Source organism: Accipiter gentilis, chromosome 5 (genome assembly GCF_929443795.1).
Source record: "Accipiter gentilis chromosome 5, bAccGen1.1, whole genome shotgun sequence".
NCBI classification, from domain to species: Eukaryota; Metazoa; Chordata; class Aves; order Accipitriformes; family Accipitridae; genus Astur; species Astur gentilis.
This window is the reverse complement of record NC_064884.1, coordinates 18081776-18087844: the sequence shown is the minus strand read 5'-3', so window position 1 is coordinate 18087844 and position 6069 is coordinate 18081776.

Genomic DNA, 6069 nt, shown 5'->3' with positions numbered 1-6069 from the left:
AGGAAAGTCAAAGCCGTAATTGAGCTGCTCTGTACTGGTACATTGAGGTTATCTCTGTTGAAGCGTGTTTTCCTGTTTTTGTATTCTTTCCTTAACAGCAGGATATATTTTTTATTCTTCTGGAGGGATAACTGGTAACTCCAGGATATTGGAATATTGATCAAAACTACTCTGTTGGAGGTACAGATGAGACTACCCAGACACTCAGCGGACCCAATATTTTTTCAGTGAGTCAGGAATGCACCACAACTTAGTGGGCTGAGTCTAGAGATAGTCCTATGATTACACTCACCCTGGCTATAGTTTGTTCTGTAAATATACTGGTGAAATAATAAAAGGCACATTCTGACCCTCTATGCCAATTGCCTCTGAAAGGCAGAGTATAACATTTCACCATGTAGGCTTTGCATCAAATTACCCTGTAATATCTGCTTATTAGCTCTGAAAGAAATAGACTGGTGAAATCTTTACACACACACACACACACACACACACCCCCCAAAAAAAAGGTATTTTGAAACACTATTTCAGAGGAAGTGAATAAGAAGTGCTTTTTTTCAGCTGTCACCTTAGAGGGTACCCATCTGTTTTCATAAGATGGCTAAGATGTGTAAGCTCTCTGTTCCTTGCATTATGAGGCGCAAACTCTAATTTGTCCTTCTAACTCGTGATACTATAGACCTCTCTCAAACTGCCTCTGAATCCTCTTTCCGTAACACCTCAAATCCATTTCCTTTGCTTCATCTGAAGCATGTTCCTGCTTTCCCTCAACGTGTAGCAGGGGGAGAAGTTCATTCCCTTATTTGCAGCATCCCTGTACATATTTAAAGGCCCGAACACAGGTCTGTTCTGCCTTCTCTTCCTGGCCTTGAGCAAGTCGTCCATTCATGCTATGATTAATCCTATAAGACCACGTTTCCTGAAACCCTGATCCTTCCTAGTTGTAGTCTCTGCATGCTTTCTAACTGGCATCTATCTTTCTTGAAGGGGGATCCTCAGAAATGGGCACGGTTTCAGATGAAAATGAACTGGAGACCCCAGCCCAGGCATGACGCTGGGAGCAGTTTTCCATCGCCCATCTGTAATTTGACCGAGACTAACTTCCACAAGCCTGTTTATGGGAACACCGGGTGAGCGGGTGTGGAGGCTTTCTGGAGTTAAAATCAGAGAACAATCAGCAGATCTCAAAGAGCTCAACAAAGATAACAGATGGCTTCTGAATATGTTTTTTTTCCTCTTAACACTTTAACTGGTTAATACTATGTCTATTAAATAATGCATCAAGGAGACACTGTCCTAGTGGTTCCCACAGCAGGTGGTGTGCCTGTGCTGAACCAAAGTTGTGTCTGGACAGCAAGGGAAGAGGAGATTTCTGGACTCTCAGGCATGGAGTTTTACCAAGTTTATTCCAAGTTATTCCTTGATGTTTTTGCTGCAGGGAGTCAACATGGATGTTGTTGTTACTGAACAGGGAAGACTGTTAGAGGGCTTGGCTGAATCCCCTCTCTCTCTGCAGTGGGGTGAAGGCGCCGCTGTCCTGTGCGGCTGCCAGTCAACGGTGAGGAGGACTTTGTGGACGTGGTGCCCTCTACAACACCCACACCATGGTTTTTGACTGCCTCTTGTGCCCGTCTTGTTGTGGCAAACAGGCTCCTCTCGGGGGAAAGAGCCGAGGGGCAACCAAAGCTGGCGTTGACTGGGCCCCACCGCTCCTGCCCCGAGCTGTGAGTGGCCGCAGCCCAACCTGCAGCCCTGAGCCCCGCGCCCTGCCACTCCCCCCGTGTGTCGGGACGTGCAGTGCCGGCCGGCGCAGCCTGGCCCCGGGGCTGCCGAAGGGCCCGGACGGGCAGGAGGCCCAGGGCCCGGCTGGGGCTGCTGGCCCTGTCGCCGAGCAACGGGTGCCGGGGCGCTCGCTATTAGCCACGCCCAGAGGCATCGTGACCGCCGGCTAATGGGGCGGCGCTCTGCTGGAGGAGAGAGAGAGCTGGGGCTGCTGAGGCGGAGCCCCGTCGGGGGAAGCTGCCCTCGCAGCGGCGAGGCGAGGCAGGGCCCGGCCTGTTCCCGTCCCAGGAGAGCCAGCCCGGGGGCCGTGCCCAGGGCCTAGCTGGAGCCGGGCCGTCTCAGGGCAGAGCCGCCTCAGCGAGCCTGCCCCAGGAGGGGCCGGAGCAGGTCTGTGGCACGGGGCTGGGCCTTGCCCCAGGCTTGGCTTCAGGTGGGCCGGGGCCAGGGCGAGGGGCCGTCGGGGCTGCGCTGGGCTTGCCTGCCCTGCCCTGCCCGGCTTTGCCCGCGGGGCCGGTCCCTGGGGCGGGCTCTGCCTTGGGCCCCCTTTCTCTCCCCTCTCCCTGCTTTCGCCGGGCGCTGCCTGGCGGGAAGCCCTGCCCGGCTGCTCCTGCCTCTGGCCGGGGCTCCCTCCCTTCCCCTCTCCTCTGCCCCGCTCTCCTCATCGGCGGGTGCGCGCGGCTTCGGGAAGCTTCGGGCGGCAGCGGCCAGCGCGAGGCGGAGCGGGGCGTTGAAGGCAACGGCCGCCGGCGCGGGGCGCTGCGCGTGGAGCTGCCGGCGGGCCGGAGTGGATGCCTGGTCCTGAGGGGGAGGGCGGCCAGGGGAGCGGACGCCTGGTCCTGAGGTACCGGCGAGGGGAGAAAGAATTCCGCTTTCCTCCGGGGAGCAGGCGGCGGGCAGCCTGCCTAGAGGCCCGGAGCCTGCGCCTGGCCCTGCCGTGAGGAGCCGGCGCTGCAGCAGGCACCAAGTGTGCTCCAGGGCTGTGGAACGTGGGTGCGACACTGGGGCGTTGAAGCCTGAGGTCCCAGCAGTTCAGAGGCTGAGCACTGAAGTCGGAGGCTGGGGACCTCCGGTGCTGCCTGTTTCCGCCTCAACGGAAGTCATTACAGCACCGGCCCCCTTGGCATTTGGAAAGTAGCAGAATTTTTTTAGTATTGAGACAAGAGGCCTGTAGGAAGGTTCGTAAATGTAAACATACTCGAAACCCTGTTCTTTAGACAGAATTATTTGTGCGGAATAAATGAAGCGTGGTCCATGCACTGAGCTACACCTAGGGTTTTAGGGGCCAGAAACCAGCCAAGGGCTTTATGCTCAGTGAGCTCCGGTCTTGCTGTGCTGGACATGCAGAGAAGGGTGTGTGAATCACCCCCGAGCCAAGCAGGAGCTGCCTGAGCAGGCTTAATTCTGGCATTGACCAGCTTTGTGGTGCTTGAGTGAAAAGGCGGTGTGGAGTCATCTTTTCAGAGCAGTGTCACAAATGTGTCTTAGCTTCTGGTGTGGGTGCCTGTCGCTTTTCCATCCCTGCTGCTTGCAGAGGGAGGAGGTGACCCGCTTTCAGAGAGGCCCGCCTGCCTTCGTATGTGTGAAAGACTTGTAGGGTGTGGTCTGAAGTGCACTGGCTTGCTTGTTGCTTTCCCTCTTAAGTACCTGTTTGCAGAATTTGCTGGATTCTGGTGTTTGGCGGCCCAGAAATTAATCTCCCTGCTTTATTTTTGTTCTGGAATGGACTGTAGTAATGTGGCTTGTCTCTTGCAGCATCTTCTGACAAGCTTGGAATGCAGATGAGGAGACTAGAGCTGACTGGTGACCAGGTCAGCTTCTCTGCTATATACAGCTGGGACCAGTTCTTAGGTGACTTTCCAGCTCCAGGTGAGAAACTGGAGTTGCAAAGAAGGAGTACCGTGAAGGTGAAGAGGTGAATGGAAGCAAAACTTGGTAGAAATGAATGCCTCGCTTAGCTGACACTGAGTCCAGATTTCCACAAGGTAGCGTAGCAGTAGCTCGTGTTCACATGCTGATCCCACTGCTTCTGCCTTGCCCTTCAAAGCCGGGTGTTTGATTAATTTACCTGACTGAAAGCCAAGTGTATTTTGTTCTCCCTTCTACCTTTCCCTAGATGCGCATCCTGGAAATAGCGGTACCTGATGCCTCCCATCTGTCTGACAGGTCTGTTTGCACTCAGCCATATGAAATAGAGAAATTAAGCAGCACCTCAGATTATTCTAGAATACCCTTTACTTTGAAAAGCATTACTTTTTGCTAAAAAGTGGGAAATGACCAAAACGAAAATACCTGCCAGTTGACGCATTTCATAAAAATTCATCTATATTCTTTGATCAGTCTAGTGTCTCTAAAGTTCCTTCTGTTCCTGAAGGGTGGTCTCCTTGGTTCCTTCCTCTCTGGCTTCCCAAGGTGAATTCACTTGGCTGGGTGGAGGGATTCTACTTCCTGCTTGACAAGTACAGTGTCATATCTGGTGTTTGTGGTGGCATCTTGCATTAGGGAAAAAACAATCAAGAACATTGGTTCCCATTGGGGTAGCCAGTAGCAAGGTTTGCAGTTGTTGTGGATCCTTGCAGACCTGGGTTGTCCTGAGAGAGCTGTCCTAGGGAAACGTGCTTTCCTTTTGCTGTATGTGGCTCGCCGCTTGAAGTATAGTCCTGTCTGCAGTGCTAGCAGAGACTCTCTTGCCTGTTTGGTCAAGGATACCCTGTCCCTGGGCCAGCAGTCTTTGTTCTTCAAGGAAGGGTCCTGTGATCATAGGAGCTGAAGCCCTGACTGTGCTACTAGCCTGATGGTGTCAAGCAGCAGGATGTGTTTGCTCCTATTTGTGCCTTCCTGAGGAGAATACTGCCAGGGCCCTGGGCTCTTCCCCCTTCCATCTAGATGGCCGGGAGATAGGTGGTGGATGGGAGGAAAGGAAGGCAAGGGGTGGCTGGGATGGAAGTTCCCTGCACTTGCGTTCAAGCAGTGGAGAAGGCCTGCCCTGCTTCCCCCAGCCCATCAGGCTGTATTCTACAAACCAAGAGAGAAGTCTTGCCTTGCTTCACCCTTCTGCCTGTGCTCTGCACAGAGTGTGTCGCCTGTGTACCAGTAGGAGCACCTTACCTTCCCCTGCCTCTCTGGGTCTGTTGTACAGGTGAGCAGTATATTTTCTAAGTACAATCATCTCTCTGGTCTATAGACAGCCTATATTCCACATATGGGCAGAAAAGCCCTGTACTACCTGTGTGCACCAAGTCTTTGCTCTGCAAAGAGAAAAAAGCCTCACCTCACCTGTTTGTGTGCTTCTGTAGGCAGAACGTGGCTGATGTGCAGAGAGACCCCCCTCCTTCACCATGCAGTCTCCCTAGATTTCACATGCAGGTGGGTGGAAAAGCCTAGCCTCACCTGGCCCATCTCTGCTCTGTAATCAGAATATGTTCTGCATCCTGACAGGAATGTGGTGTGTGGTGCTCTCTACATGTATTCTCTGTACAGCCATTTTATAGTCTGTATGGTGACAGAAAGGTATTGCCCCACCTCACACTTCTGTTGTTTTCTGTTCTCTATATGGCCAGTGTACACTGTATAAGCAGACCAAAAAAGCCCTGCTTTGGTGGTATTTAGTCTGTGACTAGGTGGAAAAGACATGTTTTGCCTGCACACAGTCTGTCTACAGGTGGAATATAGTCTATATCTGGAGAGAAAAGCCTCACCGTTTCTTTTCTGATAGGCAGAGTATATCCCATTATATGCTACATATTGAGAAGTCAAGTGTAGCTTTGCTTGTCTATGTGTAGTCTTGAGGAAGAAAGTATGTAGTTTGTATAGTGGCAGAAAAGCCTCCCCTTGTTGGCATGTTGTGCGTACAGAGGTGGTACATAGTAAACATAGACGCAGGTGAGGCATGGCTTTTCTAAATACGTGTACGTTTAGCCCATATATTCTCTATGCAGACAGAAGCCTCTCATCACCTTGCCTATGTGTATTCTGGGTATGGATAGGCTGCATTCTTTATAAACTGAAGAGCCCTCGTTTTCTATCTGTTTATGTGCTATGTGCAGCGTGCATTCTATAGAGGCAAACAAAATCCTATTTTCAGCCCGGTCTGTATTTTGTAGATTGGATCACTTCTGTGTATGGACAGAAAAGCACTGCTCTATGGACCTCTGTCCTCCATAGAAAGAGGCTATCTTCTGTAAGCAGAGACGACCCGCCTCATCTGTTTGTATCTACTCTACATATAGAATGATTATAGTCTATATGCAGACAGTATGTGTGCTCTATACAGAGAGAAAAACAAGGCCT